General features: G+C 40.0%; 1 protein-coding gene across 1 annotated transcript in view; it reads right to left on the reverse strand.

Moving 5' to 3' along the window:
* Positions 1–14066, reverse strand: part of RAB4A (RAB4A, member RAS oncogene family) — a 33084-nt gene extending 19018 nt beyond the window's left edge. Inside the window, exons 1-2 of the mRNA XM_011227842.3 lie at positions 13914–14066; positions 464–544 (exon numbers count right to left, since the gene is read on the reverse strand). The gene's annotated coding sequence lies outside the window, so the exon portion shown is untranslated. The remainder of the gene's footprint in view (positions 1–463; positions 545–13913) is intronic.
* Positions 14067–16980: the final 2914 nt, after the last annotated feature.

Raw genomic sequence — 16980 nt, forward strand, 5'->3', positions numbered from 1 at the left:
CTGCTCTAAACCTGCTTCTTGAACCCGCAAAACAGAACTGATGACAATAACCGCCTTCACTACAGTACAAGGTCACCGAGGACTCAACAGGACTGTTTTATCTACAATGTACCACTTGGGCTTCCTGGGCGGCTCCCTGTCAGGACAGGAAAGTCCTCTGCAGCCTTCTGCCTCACCATGTTGTATTTCAGTATCTGGAATGTACTGGAGTATTTGGAAAATGTAGGGTATGATAATATATTGAACAATGAACCACCATAAAACTGAAATAGCTTAATAAAAACTCAGTCATACTGCTAGAAGTTTAATATAATGTAAACTTTTAGTGTTATTTTAACATACTTTTAAACTATAACTTTTTTCCTGAAATAATATTCAGAAGTTTTGCTATAAACAAATCTGAGCAAGAGAGCACTCTCAGGGGAAGACAAGCATGAAACACTGACCATGTGATGTCACTTACATTTTTTTTCTATAAACTGATGAAGCAAGCAAGACTTGCCAGTTCCTGCATTTCCAATAACCAAGAACTTAAACAAAAAATCTGCAAAACAAAAAGAGGCCATGAAAAGTAACTTTATAATATGTGCTAAAAATTTATTCTTAGACTATGATCAAAAAAAGTTAATAAAATCTTACTTGTTAATATAACAGAAAAAAGAGGCAACTATTCTGTGAAAACAACAAAAAACATGTCAACTTACCTTTTTACCTTTTTGATATTTGGCTTACATGCCAATTCACTGGTTTTCCAAACACTGCTCTTGGGACAATTTCTTTTGATGCTGGAAGTCTGAAGACTATTCTTGTAATGTATAAAATTTGTCCCTTTGCTAGTCACTATTCAAAGAAATATGCATAAGCAATGACCAGAATAGTCTAGAAATTTCAAGTGTTTTCTGTACAAAAGAAAAACCCTGGGAAACGTCTAGGCTTTGAGAAGTCCACTCCCTTCGTCTTTTTAAAAACAGGTCTGTTTCCCCCACCCTTGCAGATTTTTGTGGTCTTGCTTCTATTCCCTTATAGAAGGGAACAGAACTTGTGGGAAGGACGGCTTAAGCCAAGTCTGGGTTAGTATTCGAAGTGGGAAATTTCTCTCTTTCAGTGTAGAAAGAATTCTTCATTTCTTCTTTACACAGAGTAATATATTTAATTTGGAATATTATTTTCCATAAAGTGGAAAGGAAGACTTTCCAGTAGAATCTGTTAATTAAATTAGCATGATGTAGCATCAGTGCCCCACGCTGCCTTAATAACCAATTTTGCTTTTTCTGTTACCAAAGAACTTTAGTTCTGCGGAGATGAGGCGCTGCAGAGGACCCACTCCCTCCCCCGCCCCTCCCACCTTGATCAGAAGCCACCCTGGTGAGCCCCCCTGCTGCTGGACTCATTTTCTGAGGCCCTGAGGGCCCTGTTCTCTATCACTGGTTCCCTGGTTTGCACCTCCACCTCTGCTGTTACCTCCACACACCTTGTCCAAACCCAGTCCAAGCTCTCCCAGCCCTGGCTCCTTCTCTCCCCTAGGTGAGTCCAAACGGCCTATTTCTTTGCCGACACTTAACCTAGCCCTGTTTCTTCAGAACTATATCCATCATCACTCAAAGATGAAGCCTATTTAGCCTCTCACGATTTTTTCATGGTTACAGGCAATGAACTTACAGGATAAATTTGTCAGCATTTAAAAATAACAAGTTTTATGCTTCTCACTGCATGTTTTTAAAGCATGCCACATTCATGTTCACAGCAGCATTATTCACAGCAGTCAAAAAAAAAAGCAACCCATTTATAGATAAATGGATAAACAAAATATGGTGTAAACATACACTGGAATATTACTCAGCCTTGAAAATGAGGAAATCCTGCCCCATGTTACAACACGGATGACCCTCAAACACATTATGCGAAGGGAAACAATCCAGGCACAAAAGCAGAAACGCTGTAGGCTCCACCTACGTAATGTACCTATGGCAGTCCGATTCAGAGACAGAAAGGAGAACCCTGGCTGCTGGTGGCTGGGGAAGAGGGGGCTGAGGAATGGTTAACGGACATGAGTATCAGTGTGGAAAGATGGAAAGGGTCCGGACACAGACTGTGGCAGTGGTTGTCAACAATGTGAATGTACTTAATGCAAATGAACCGTAGGCTTAAAAAGGGGGAAAATGGCAAATCTTATATAATTTTACTATACACTTACACAAAATAAAACATGCTAAATCTAATCATATTCATTGAAGAGGCTTCATAACCTAAGAAATCAAAGGTTAAGCTTGCCAGGTGCAAATGAAAACACTCGAATTTCTGTCTTGTTCAATATCTTCTTCTATTTAAAATATAAAGCCCAACACATTGTATAGTTGACCCTTGAATGACTACATGGTTCCACTTACATGTGGATTTTTTTACAGTACAGTACTGTAAATGTATTTTTTCTTCCTTGCAATTTTCTTTCTTTCTAAAAAATATTTATTTATTTGAGAGACAGTGAGCTCATGAGAAGGGGCGGGGCAGAGGAAGAGGGAGAGGGAGAGACAGAATCTCAAGCATATTCCGCACTGAGTGTGGAGCCCGATGTGGGGCTCAATCTTACGACCCTGAGATCATACCTGAGCCAAAACCAAGAGTCAGACACTTAACCAACTGAGCCACCCAGGTGCCCCTCCAACAAACTTCATACTCTACATCTTGTAGCTCAAACAGGTAAGTATTCATACTTCAGTAGAAAACCTTTTTGTTTGAAAACCCTTTTGGCCAAACTCCTAGAAATTCTGGATGAAACATACCATGATTTCTTAAAAAAAAAAAAAAAAAAGCATAGCTGACCTTTTAGGAAAGGAAGGAAAATTCTAGATGCTTGGGAAAGAGAAGAAACAGAAATAAGCAGTAGGGGTCCAGATGTGTCAGTATTGAGTTTAAGACGTGTGTGGGACAGAGCATAAGAGCTTGTGCCCATGTGAAGGAGGGAGTAGAGAGCTAAATTTGAGTTAGACTGGAGGAAAAAAATCTGTTCACTAGCTCAAGGGGATGAGGAGCCTTCTTTCAGTCTGCCTGGCCTCTAAATGAACGGGAAAAACATTTCCCTTTGAAGATTAATCATGGGCTGGTATGACAGGTGGGTTTGAAATTCAAATTTAAATAAACATGTGGACAATAAACCTCCAAAACAAGAAATGAGCAACAATAAAAATGAAAGTGACATGATTAGGATTCCTGGAAGAATTACTTTGGAAGGACACATCCTCAATCCAAGAAACAGGATTCTCACATTTATAACTCCTTGAAAATGAGCTCACAATCTAAAGTCACAAAACATTCAAGGAACCAATCCATCACAAGTGACTCTGCCATCTGCAGACATCTAGATTACACAAGAATTTGATTAAAAAAAAAAAGAATCTAATAAAGTACAGTTGGTCCTTGAGCAACACAGGGGTTGGGGCACTAACGCTACTCCTCTCCCCCATCCCATGTTGTGCAGTTGAAAAACCCACATATGACTTTCAACTTCCCAAATACTTCACTACTAATAGTCCACTGTTGACTGGATTTTATTTATGATAACATAAATAATAGATTAACACATATTTTCTATGTTACATGTATTATATACTGTATTCTCACAATAAAGCAAGCTAGAAAAAAGAAAATGCTGCTAAGAAAATAATAACGAAGGGGTGCCTGGGTGGCTCAGCCTTTAAGCGTCTGCCTTTGGCTCAGGTCATGATCCCGGGGTCGTGGGATCGAGCCCCGCATCGGGCTCCCTGCTCGGCGGGAAGCCTGCTTCTCCCTCTCCCACTCCCCTTGCATGTGTTCCCTCTCGAGTCACTGCTTCTCTCTCTGTCAAATAAATAAATAAACTCTTAAAAAAAATAATGAAGAGAAAATACATTTACATTACTGTACTGTAAAAAAAAATTCATGTAGAAGTGGACCTGTGCAGTTCAAGCCTGTGTTGTTCATGGGTCAACATTCGTCATCTTGAGTAGACATTCGAGATGACGAATACCATAAAAAAGGAATTGAATTTATAAGAATAAAATAATATGAAAGAATAAGTAGATTTCGAGAATACATCCAGAAATAAAAATTGTAGTTTTTAAAATTAAATAGTGAATGGATGGGTTAAAAAGAGGAATCAATAAAAATGAGGAGAAAATTTATGAACAGGAATAGAGACTGAAGAAAATTACCAGAAGGCAGAACAAAGAGTTGAGAGGAGAGGAAACTGTGTGGGTTTAAGAAACATGGAGGACTGAAGGAAAAGGTCCAGTATAGGTCTAATAGGTGTTTGGGAATGGAAAAATAGAGAATGTGGTATAGAGCCAATATTAAAAGAAACCATGACTAAGAATTTCAACAGAATTAAAATTAAAGGGACTGTCAGATCAAAAATAACTATGAACCATGAGAAGGATAAATAAGAGTAAGTCCACAGTTAAACACATCATCATCACCATGAAACGGAAGAACATACCCCAGACTTGGAGCTGAACAAGCTGGCAATCTGGAAATGGCAATGGGTGCAGATTTTAAAAAGCACCAACAGAAACCTGCTCTGTCTAGGCACAAACCCAGGTAAGGGCAGCCTAGCAAGTGAGAAAACTTCTACACATCAATGGCTCTACTGCAGCCAGACAGCACAGGAAAATCTGTGACCCCACCCCCACCCATGCCACCAAAGACTAAGTGGGGGGGCCTAGACATCCGCCAGTGAGGCCGCAGATCCTCATTACAGCAGGGTGGTGTCAGAGAAGACCAAGCACGGAGCTGAGATGCTCATCCCTGCTAGCTGGTTATGAGCCGCCCCCAGAACCTCACCCTGGTGTCAGCAGAGACCACGGTGGTTGGTGGTGATGTGGGAGACACAGGGCACTGGAGCACTCAGCCCCACCGAGCAGGAACAAGGAGCACTCCCTCCACCTAGATGTCAGTGGAAGCCAAGCATGGAATACGCACTCTACCGCCACCTGGCGGCAACAAGGCTGCGCCCAAGAGTGGAAACCAGTTAAATGAAAGATTTAAATGAAGATCTGAAGTCTCATAACATAATATAAAAATGTCCAGGTTTCAAGTGAAATCACTCACCATACTGAGAACCAGGAAGGCCTCCAACTGAAAGAGAAAAGATAACCTATAGATTCCAATGCCAAGACAACAGAAGTGTCAGAAATGCACGACAAAAATTACAAAGCAACTTAAAAAAATCTTTTAAAAGATTTTTAAATATAAAAATATTTCAACAAGTAACACAAACATGCTTGAAACAAATGAAAAACAAATCTTTAGCAAAGAGAAAGTCGTATCAAAGAAATAAAAGGTATAAAGAACCAAATGTAATTTTACACTTGAAAAATACAATAACAAATACAGAGCTCAGGGGATGAGCTCAACAGCAAAATGGAAGGGACAGGGGAACACTCAGTGACCCGGAGGACAGAAAACACCCAATCTAAACAACAAAGAGAAAACAGCCTGAAAATATATGAGTAGAGCCTCATGGACCTTGGATTCTATTAAAAAAAAGCTCTAATATTTGCGTCACTAGAATCAGGAAAGAAGAGGAAAAAGAGAAAAAGGTTGCAAAAGTATTCAAAGAAACAATGGCTGAAAACTTTCTAAATTTGTCAAGAGACATAAATCCAGATTCAAAAAGCTGAGGATGAATCCAAATAAATCTGTGCCAATATACATCATAACTAAACTTCTGAAAACTAAAGACAAAGAAAAAATCTTGCAAGCGGCCAGAGAAAATGACAGGCCAGAGAAAATGACAGCTTGCCTACAGGGAAAAAAATAATCCAAATGACAGCAGATTTTTCATCAAAAACCACAGGGGCCAGAAGGAAGTGGCACATTTTTGAAGGGCTGACAGAGAACTCTCTATCCAGAATCTTGTATCTAGTGAAAATGACCTTCTGGAATGAAGGGAGAATCAAGACATTCTTTGGGGCTGGGTGGGGTGAGGGAGACTCTACAGAATTTGTCAGCAACAGACCAATCCTAAAGGCACGGTTAAAAGAAGTAAAGAAGTTCTCTAAACAGAAAGTAAATGATAAAAGGAGCCTTGGAACATCAGGAAGGAAGAACATGGCAAACAAAAACACGTATAAACAAGGGGCACCTGACTGGCTCTGTCAGAAAAGCAGGCAACTCTTGATCTCGGGGTCATGAGTTTGAGCCCCATGTTGGGTGCAGAGCTTACTGAAATAAAAACTTTAAAAAAAGGATAAATACAATAGGCTCTTCTTTTTCTCCTATTGAGCTTTCTAAATTATATCTGGCTGTTAAAGCAAAAAAGGATAACACTGTCTTACGTAATGAGTAGAGGAAACATTCTAAATGAGTAGAGGAAACATTTAAGACAATTATATCAAAGGTGGGGCACAATAAAGAGATGTAAAAGAAGGTTAAGGTTTTTATATGCCCCTCAAATGGAGAAAACGATGACACCAGTAGACTGTGATATGTATATATAATGAAACACATAGAGCAACCCTTAAAAAACCTATACAAAGAGATATACTCAAAAATATTATATATAAATTGAACAGAATTCCTAAAAATGTTCACATAAACCACAGGAACACTGGAAAAAGAGAGAAATGAAAAACAACAGAATAAAAACTGGCAAAAATAAGTCCTAATATATTGATAATTACAATAAATGGAAACTGTGTAAATATACCAATTAGACAAAAACTGGCAGATTAGATGAAAAAAACATGACGCGACTATATGCTTTCAACAACAAACTCACTTCGATTATGATACAGGCAGGCTGAAAGTGAAAGGATGGAAAAAGCTGTATCATGCAAACATTCGTCAAAGGAAAGCATTATTATTATCATCATCAGATAAAAAAGACTTCACAGCAAGGAAGAATGCCTCAGACCAAAAGGGTTATTACATAATGATAAAGGAATAAATCTAGCCGTACGACATAGGAATCCACACCTGAAACTAATATAATGTTATGTCAATTATATATATAAAAAAAAAGACACAGGAATCCTAAACGTGTATGCACCAAATATAGAGCTATAAAGTATATATCAAGCAAAAACTGACAGAACTAAAAGGAGAAACAGACAAATCCACAATTACGGTTGGAGACCTCAATACCCCTCTCTCTACAACTGAGAGAACTAGACAAAAAGTCAGCAAGCACAGAGAAGAACAAAAACAGAGTAAACCAACGCACTCTAGCTGACATTTACAGAATACTCCACCCAACAAGAGCAGAACACGTTCTTTTCAAGGACCCATGAGACATATTATTAAGTTAGACTATATCCTGGGTCATAAAACCAACCCCAGCAAATTTAAAAGAACTGAAATCACATAGAATGTGTTCTCCAACCACGATGTATTCAAACTAGAAATCAGTAACATGAAGACAACAGGAAAATCTCCAAATACTTGAATACTAACCAACATACTTCTAAATAATCTAGGACTTTTTTTTTAAAAGATTTTATTTATTTGAGAGAGAGGGAGAGGAGCGAGCATGAGCTGGGAGGGGGGCAGAGGGTGAGGGAGAGGGAGAAGCAGACTCCCCGCTGATCAGGGAGCCAGCCCAATGATGTGGGGCTGGAGCCCAATGATGTGGGGCTTGATCCCAGCACTCTGGAATCTTGACCTGAGCCAAAGGCAGGTGCTGAACTGACTGAGCCTCCCAGGCCCCCCTAAATAATCTATGATTTAAAGAAGCCTCATGGGAAATCAAACAAATATGCTGGGCTGAATGGAAAAAAAAATACAACCTATCGAAATTTGTGGGATACAACTAAAGCATTGCTGAGAGGAAAATTCTGAGCACTAAATGCATACATTAGGAAAAAAGAAAGTCTCAATCAATTATCTACATTCCTACCTCAAGAACCTAGAAAAAGAAGAGTACAATAAACTTAAAGCGAGCAGAAAGACAAAAATAATAAAGAGCAGAAATCAATGAAACTAAAAACAGAAGAACAAAAGAGAAAATCCATGAAACAAAAGCTGGCTCCTTGAAGAGATCAATAAAGTTGATAAACTTCTAGCAAAACTGTGATGAGTTCAAGGAGTTAGGGGCCAATCCAGGAAAAAGACATGACCGTGAGATGGCACAACCCCCTTTCTGTGGGCAGCACTTTCACAGGCTGCACTGGAGGGGACATCCCTCAGGGCAGGAGAGCTTCCAGACAAGGTGCCCAGAAGGGGGACAGGGCACAGGCACTTCCGGGGAAGAAGGGTCTGCAGAGAGGATTTATGTGCCCACATGATGTCACTCACCAGCCTGGTGGGCAGCTAGCAGCCTGACGTCTTTTATAGCCCCTGAGTTTGTTTATCAAAGGTTAGCAGATGGTGAGTGTCATTTCACAGGGTACGCAAAGCAGGAAGTCTCTGAATGGCTAAAAATATGCTTATTTGGGCTGTATTTTAAGCAACGGAGTGTGTTAGAATTTTAGTTTAGTGCTGGCAGACTTTGAACTAATGTCGCAGCTTGCTGTGAAGAAGAAAACAACAAGGGGCCAATATACAGGGCCACCTTCAATCCATTTATGTAACTAAGACTGACAAAGAAAAGCAGAGAAGACACAAATAGTCGATTTCAGGAAGTAAACAGCACATATCACTACAGACCCTGCAGACATAAAAAAGATAACAAAGGAGGGGCGCCTGGGTGGCACAGCCGTTAAGCGTCTGCCTTCGGCTCAGGGCGTAATCCTGGAGTTATGGGATCGAGCCCCACACCAGACTCCTCTGCTGGGAGCCTGCTTCTTCCTCTCCCACTCCCCCTGCTTGTGTTCCCTCTCTAGCTGGCTGTCTCTATCTCTCTCAAATAAATAAATAAAATCTTTAAAAAAAAAAAAAAGATAACAAAGGAATAACATGAAAAACCCCACACACATTAATTCAACAACTTAGATGAGATGGACCAATTCTCTGAAAACACAAAGTACCACAATTCACCCAACACAAAAGAGACAAAATTTAAATAACCCTATAGTGATTAATGAAATTGAATTTATAATTTTAAAACTCACAAAAAAGAAATATACAGGCCAAGATGGTATCACTAGAGAATTATATCAAATATTTTAAAAAGAACACAATTCTATATAACCGCTTTGAGAAAAAGAAGAGGAAACCCTTCCCAAGTCATTTTAGGAAACTGATATTTATTATTACCTGACTTATATTTTTTATTTAAATATTTTAATGTTATATATTTAACATATTAAAGATACGCTCTTTCATATACTACATAAAAATAATATATTAATATAAGTATATATTAATACATATTGTTATGTAATTGCATATTACTAACATTAAAATATTTAAAATTTTATTTACATATACTTATTATTACACGGACACCAAAAACCAGAAGACAGTATTGAAACAAAACAACTACAGAAACAATATCTCTCCTGAGTACTTAATAAAATACTAGCAAATAGAATTCACTAAATGTTTATATTTATAAATACAATTATACACTATGACCAAGTGGCTTTATTTCAGGGATGAAAGGCTAGTTCAATATTACAAAATCAATGTCAGTATTAATAGGCTAAAAAAGAAGTCAGATGATCACATCAATTGCTGCAGAAAAAGCATTTCACAAGAGTCAAAGTGCTTGTGATAAAACTCTCCAAAAAAAAAAAAAAAAAAAACAAAAAAAACAACAGAGAGGAACTTCCTCAACTTGATATAGAGCATTTAAAAAATCTACAGCTAACCTTATACTTAACGATGAAAGACTACTTTCCCTCTAAGATCAGGGACACAGTAAGGATGTGGGCGCTCACCACTATTTTTCAATACCACATAGGAAGTTCCAGCCAGTGCAATAAGACATGAGGGAAACAAAGGCACACAGATTGAAAAGGAAGAAATAAAACTGCTCATACCGGTGGGTGATACGATTATGTACAAATAAATTCAAGGAATCTCAAAAAACAAAACAAACCAAAAAATCTACAACCCATAATCAATTCATCAAGGTCAAGATTACAAAATATAAAAATCAACTGTATTTCTAATACTAACAACAAACATGTGGGCATCAAAATTAAAAATATAATGCCACTCACAATCACTCAAAATATACTTGGGGGGCACCTGGGTGGTTCAGTCAGTGAAGCCTCTGCCTTCGGCTTGGGTCACGGTCCTGGGATCCTGGGATCCTGGGATTGAGTCCTGTGTGGGGCTGACTGCTCAGCTGGGAGCCTACTTCTCCCTCTCCCTTTGTCCCTTCCCCGGCTGATGCACACACACTCACTCTCTCTCTCAAATAAATAAAATCCTTAAAAAAATTTACTTAGGTGTCAGTCTAACAAAAACATATAAAAGACTTCCATGCTAATAAGTACACAATGCTGATGGGAGGGAAAAAAGAAAATCTAAATAAAGGGAGAGATATACTGTGTTCCTGGATTAGAAGACTGGACACAGTAAAGATGTCAATTCTCCCCAAGTTGACACATGTTTATAAAGTTTCTATTATAATTCTGGCAAAGCTTTTTGAGTATAGACAAGCTTATTCTAAAGTTTATACAGAAAGACAAAAGAACTAGAATAGCTAAGGAATCACTTTACCTGATTTGAAGACTTTGTAGCTACGGTAATCATGTCTGTATGATACCAACACTTGGAGACACAGATCAATGGAACAGAACAGAGAATCCAGGAGTAGACCTACACTAGTCATCCAGCAGATTTTAAAACTGCAAAAACAGGCACCTGGGTGGCTCAGTCGGTGAAGCCTCTGCCTTTGGCTCAGATCATGATCTCAGGGTCCTGGGATTGATCCCCGTGTTGGGCGCCCTGTTCAGCAGGGAGTCTGCTTCTTCCTCTATCATTCCCCTCTGTTTGTGACCCCTCTCCCTCACTCTCTCAAATAAATAAATACAATCTTTTAAAAGAATAAAACTGCAAAAACAATTCAATGCCAGAAAGTTATTAGCCTTCTCAACAAATGGTGCTAAAGCAACTGGACATCCATAAAGGGAAAAAATGACACTTAAGTCTCATACCTTATGCAAAATTAACTCAATTTAGATCACAGACTTAAAGGTAAAACATCATACTATAAAATTCTGGGGAAAATTAGGGGAAACTCTTGAGGATCTATGGAAAAGCAGAGTTCTTAGGCTTGACTCCAAAAAACAAGCCAGAGAAAGAAAAACTGATAAATTGGACTTCATCAAAATTGAAAACTTCTGCTTTGTAGAAAATTTTGGGGGCACCTGGGTGGCACAGTTGGTTGGGCACCTGACTCCTGATTTTGGCTCAGGTCGTGATCTTGGGGTCATGAGATCAAGCCCCACATCAGGCTCTGCACCTGGTGCAGTCTGTTTGAGATTCTCTCTCCCTCTCCCTCTGCACCTCCTGCTTGTGCACTCACGCACATACCCTCTCTCTCAAATAAATAAATAAATAAATCTTGAAAAAAAAAAAAAGAAAATTTTGTTCGGAGAATGAAAAGATAAGCTACAGAGTGGAAGAGAAGACTGAAAAAATATATATCCAACAAAGGACTAGCATCTAGATTTTACACATTCAAAAAAACCCTCAGAACTCCACAGTATGAACTCAATCCAACTGGAAAATGGTCATCACCCGGAGAGACATTGGCTGAAAAAGATAGGCAAATGGCAAGTAAGCGTGTGAAAATATGTTTAACATTATTACCCAATTAATCAGGGAAATGCAAATTGAACCATAATGAGGTATCACTATACAACTACCAGAATGGCTCAAATAAAGAATAGTGACAACACCAAATGATGGCAAGGACGCTCAGAAATCCTATCACCCACACACCGCTGGTGGAAATACGCTTTTGGAAATTCGTTCAGTTTCTTAAAACACTAAACATGCAACTACCATCTGACTCAGCAATTGCACTCCTAGGCATTTATCCCAGAAAAATTAAGATTTATGTTCACACTAACCCTGTACCACCAATGTTTATAGTAGCTTTATTCGCAATAGCCCCAAACTGGAAACAACCCAGATGCTCTTCAACAGGTGAACAAACTCCAGTACACTCACACCAAGGGACCCTCCTGAGCAGGAAAAAGCAAAGAACTGCTGGTATATGCAGTAACCTGGAGGACTCTCCAGAGAAACAGCCCCAAAACATTATGCGATGCAGGATTCCACTTAAAAACACTGTTGAAACGACAAGATTATAGAAATAAAGAACGGATTACTAGTTGCCAGGGCCTACAGAGGGGGTGGGGGCAGGAAGGAAGAATGTGTGCCTATAAAAGGGCAATAGGAGAGATCGTGGTAGTGACAGAAATGATGTTTCTGCAGCTGTGGCAACAGCAATATCCTGGTGGTGGTGTCTTAGGAGAGTTCTGCATGATGTTACTTACCACTGGGGAAAACAGGGAGAGGGTAGATGAGAGCTCTGTATTTTTTCTTAAAACTGTAAGTGAATCTATAACTATATCAAAATAAAGAGCTTTATAAAAAATAGAAGACTAGGTGATAGTATCAAACAATGTAAGTTCACTATGCACAATCCTAAACTGGAAGAATTACCAAAGGATGTGCTTCAGGCAGGAAATGGGACAGAAGGAAGGGGGCAGGTAAGGAGCCAAGCTGTCCAGTGTGCTATTTTTGGTGTGGAGAGATCTGTGTTTGGCTAACACAGATAGAACAAAACACCACAAGGGGTAATGAATTATTCCGTGTAGGTGAGAAGACTCCAACTGTATGAGGAGTTTCCGTTGATAGCCCTCCTGTTTCCGAGGGGATCCGGAATTCACACACCTCCTTGTAGCACCAGGAGACAGGGGGCCCCATGCCCTCACCTTCAACCCATGGGTCAGGAGTACAGCCTGATGTTCTCTCCTCAGACAGAGAGTAGCTGAGGTTTGCTGGCTCATGCCCCTGTCTCTGTGGGTACAGAATTTGCATTGATTTTACTGATTTATTTTGTTTTTATAATCTGTGGGGCTTTACTTTCTTTTTCTCTTCCCTTGCTTGAAGTTTAATGACATACACATCAAATACAGAGTATATGTTTTATACGTCAAGGGTACAGTGCTTCACAGCTACAAAAGGATTTAACAGGAGCAGGTAAATAGCCATATCACAGAATAATTAAGGAAGGAAAACTGCCCAGTTAGGTTATGTAAGAAGATAACCTAATATGAACTAAATAATTATGTCTACTTAACTCAGATTTGATGTGGTTTTATTACAATGGGTGTTAATTTTAAGGCTCAAAATCACAAGGAGGTTTTTTGAATCCAATCTGTGATAATGACATTCACCTGATGAGGGTTTCCTCAGCATAAATGATACCTGAAGGTGGGGGAAAGACCATATCCCAAAATAGAAAATCTAAAATGAATATGTGCTACTAATGGGCTTTTAATTTTCCAAGAGAAATTTAAATGAGATAATAAAAAGGTATAAAATAAATAGAAATGGGCGTCCATTTAAAAGTCAACCATTCAGACAAAGATGGATACACTGACCATGGAGTAGAAATCCAGAAATAAGCCTCCGTATTTATGACTGAGCAGGTATCACAAATGCCTGGGAGAAGAAAACAGACAATTTGATAAATGATACCTGGACATCTGGGTATCCATGTGGGGAATAAATGTGAAATCGGACCCCTACCTGAAAACATCCACAAATATTGTTCTCAGGTAAATTAATGCAAATGTAAAAAGCACAATTTTGAAAGACAAGGAAATTCATTCATCATCTGAAGGGGAAAGGAAAGATTTCTTAAACAAGGTACAATAAATGAAAGCAAAGGGAAAAAAAAAAAAGTCAGCCATTCAGGAACTCAGACAAAATACAGATCAGGAACAAACGACCTCCGAGCCGGCTGAAACAGCTAACACAGAGCCAAAGGACCAAGGCTACGGGAGAAAGCTCATTCATTTGGAACTTACCGACTTATCTTTACATTCATTTCAAGGAACCTCTAACTTCGCAGACCACAGGCGATTAGAAGCATATACCCCGCAGGACTGTGAGCTACAGGCACGACGGCAGTCAAGTGCTGACAGCAAAGGCAACCACTGACCAGGAAACGCGCCAGAAAGTGACTCTAACAGCACAGCACACTTGTTCAGCAATTGATTGCCAATCATGACCTTGAATCTTCCAGAAAATTAAGTCATAGTGAGTAGACAAGATGGCCTTTGTCTTCCTAGTTTCTCCCATGAACAATGGTTTGGCTTTTAAGATTTCCGAAGGTCAGAAAGGAGGCAAAGGTGGGTGGCCTTGACCACAGGATTCGCTCCATGTTTCACTTCCTGGCAGAAGAAATTTGTCATGCTGGGACGGTGGAGTCCTCGGAGAGGATTCTGTGGTTTCTGGCTTAGGGAACGAGCTGGTGTGTGACACCAACAAGAGAGATAACACTGAAGGTTCTGAGGAGGAATCCATTTATGGCAAAGTAACGCGTACAGATCCAGAGAGATGAAACTTAAAATACCTGTGAGCCAACATGGTGGAGATTTGGGAAGCAGTCCGGAGAGGCTGAATAAGACAGAGGTGCCAAGTGTCCACTGGGTCTGAGCCCCAGGACCGCACATGAATTCAGCCTCGCCGAAGGTGGCGGCAAAATCAGTCGGCTAAGATTTAAGCAGCAGGGTGTTGCAGATGAAAAGTACTGACAACTCTTACGAGAAGCTTGGCTGTGATGGGAAGAAGAGACAGGGTGTTCAGGGGCACTGCGGAGTGCAAGACACACAAACTGGAAGTTACAAGGAGCCAAACAAAGGATGGCTGGTGGTGCAAGTCTGAAAACTCAAGGGATGAGAGCCAAAGTGGAAGGCAGGGATTAGCCTCAGACACGAAGAGAGACCTCCTTGCCTCTGAGACTACAAGAGAAGGCTCGAGGACGAGCACGGAGGTAAGTGACTTCACAGGATGGAGATGTGGTTTCCTCAGCAAGACTGTTCTCCTTCCCTGTCATCTACCAGACATGAGAAAATGGGCTTGAACAGATTAATGAATGTTTAAAATAGCAGGTGGAAAGAAAGGGCAAGATGGCCAGGATAAGAGAGAGGATCGCTCAGTACTACTGAGTGCCCCTTGGAAGCAGACCATAAATCCACAGTGAACTTAACCTAAAGAGAGCTCTGTCTCTACAGCAGCAGGCAAGGCAGGTTGGGAAGCCAGGGCTGGGGATTTGCAAAGCATGTACAGCTGAAGGACGAAGAAGGAAGAGGTGAAGGAGAGGTTGATGGTGTCCTATCTGGGGAGGGAACAGCTCCTCACCTGACAGAAGGGTGGGGGTGCCCAGGAGGCTGGAGCTCCAGTGAAGACTGGGTGGGAGTGAGCAGAATGGGACATGTGAGCAGCCAGGGAAGTGAGTAACTCGAGTGGGGGCAGAAGAGAAGGTGCCTAGAGATGAAGTTAGGAACCAGACACTAAGCAGCTGACCGACCCTTCTGCAGGGATACGGCAGGCACCCAGGAGCAGCGAGGAGCGGGAGACGCCAGGTGACCTTGTAGAATACGGAATAACCCCAAGGTCATCAAGTAACAGCAAAGAGAAGGAGCTAGCAGAGCGCAGAACAGAAGATGGCATGCACTTCAAAGGAAAAAATGTTCTGGTGCACTGGTCAGAGGAGTTCAACGGCAAAAGCCTGGTGAAGTGTTGCTTTAGGAGAGGGAGGAAGCTTGGGCAGCCGCAGAACACGTGACCTGTGGAGGGCAGGTAAAATCAGGAAAGGGAGCTGGGAAAGATGACAAAGCCTAACTCTGGCACTCTGCGGGTCTGAGCCTGAATTACACCAGCAGAGAGGAACTGTGACATCGTGGATCTCACACGTGCAGCACAGACTCCGAGGGCTGCTCAAGGTCTGTGGCAGAATCTGTGATTTTGCTGAAGAGCTCATCGGGATCAAACCTGCTGTGGGCCGGGTGTGTGGACGCAAGTCAGCAGGTGAGTGAGCCTGCTCAGCCACCCAGCATCGAAACTGCAAGTTCCTAGTTGTTGTCTACAGGATATAATGACATATAAAAAAAAAGAAGTAATTCTTCCAAAGTAGAAAACTGTCCAGAAAAGGAAGTCAGTGGCCAGAGCAGTACACAGAAACAAAGAAAGCTAGCTAATAAGAACAATTACCCTTAAGCAGGAAACAAGTTTAGATACTTTAAAGAGTAGAAGTTCCATTTGCTTTTGATACATGAGGATAAAATTATATTAAGAAGGATAGGTGGTTTGTGAAATGTTTCAGAGAACACTCCAACTAGTGTAATCAAAGAGAAAAGCTGAACAGTTAATTTTTTATTTGAGGATACATACACAAAATACTGTCCTTCTGAATAGTTACTTTAAAGCAAGCCTTAAATACTACAACAGTATTTGCAATTACATAGACTGTGAAATTACACAGAGAGAATTACATAGATTCACAATTACATAGATTGCAATTATATAGATTGAGAAATTACATAGAGAGATTATGCAGATCTGTGAAAGCAACGCTTACAAATATTAAAGGTCTTCCACATTAGTTTGGGAGGTACAAGCTTCCTAACCCTCAGTTAACCATGGAAACAGAACAACAGGTTAATACCGGAAGAATCTTCAACCAGTATATACTCAGAAAGCTTGTTTAGTCACGCAATAGCTAGAAATAACACTGCTCTTGGGAAAAAGTAATAGGGAAAATTAACTTTATTATTATATAATACATACCAGAAGAAATACTCTAACTCACAACGCTTTTACAGTTGTAAACATTTAAAGGAACTTGTTTACATAATAACAAAAGACACTTTAATATAGATTTTACCAAAAGTTTTACCAACGTCTCGACTTAACAAATGTCTTTACAGAACTGAATATAAAAACATAATCCAAAACATGGACTTCATTCTTATAAAGGTATAGTATCCTACATTATGTACATATTTATGACAAAATTACTCAAGGTGCTAATATAAGAAAAGTGGAAAAACAGCTATGGGCACCAAATAGCCAACTTCTGTTTGCCCCCAA

Source organism: Ailuropoda melanoleuca, chromosome 6 (assembly GCF_002007445.2).
Source record: "Ailuropoda melanoleuca isolate Jingjing chromosome 6, ASM200744v2, whole genome shotgun sequence".
NCBI classification, from domain to species: domain Eukaryota; kingdom Metazoa; phylum Chordata; class Mammalia; order Carnivora; family Ursidae; genus Ailuropoda; species Ailuropoda melanoleuca.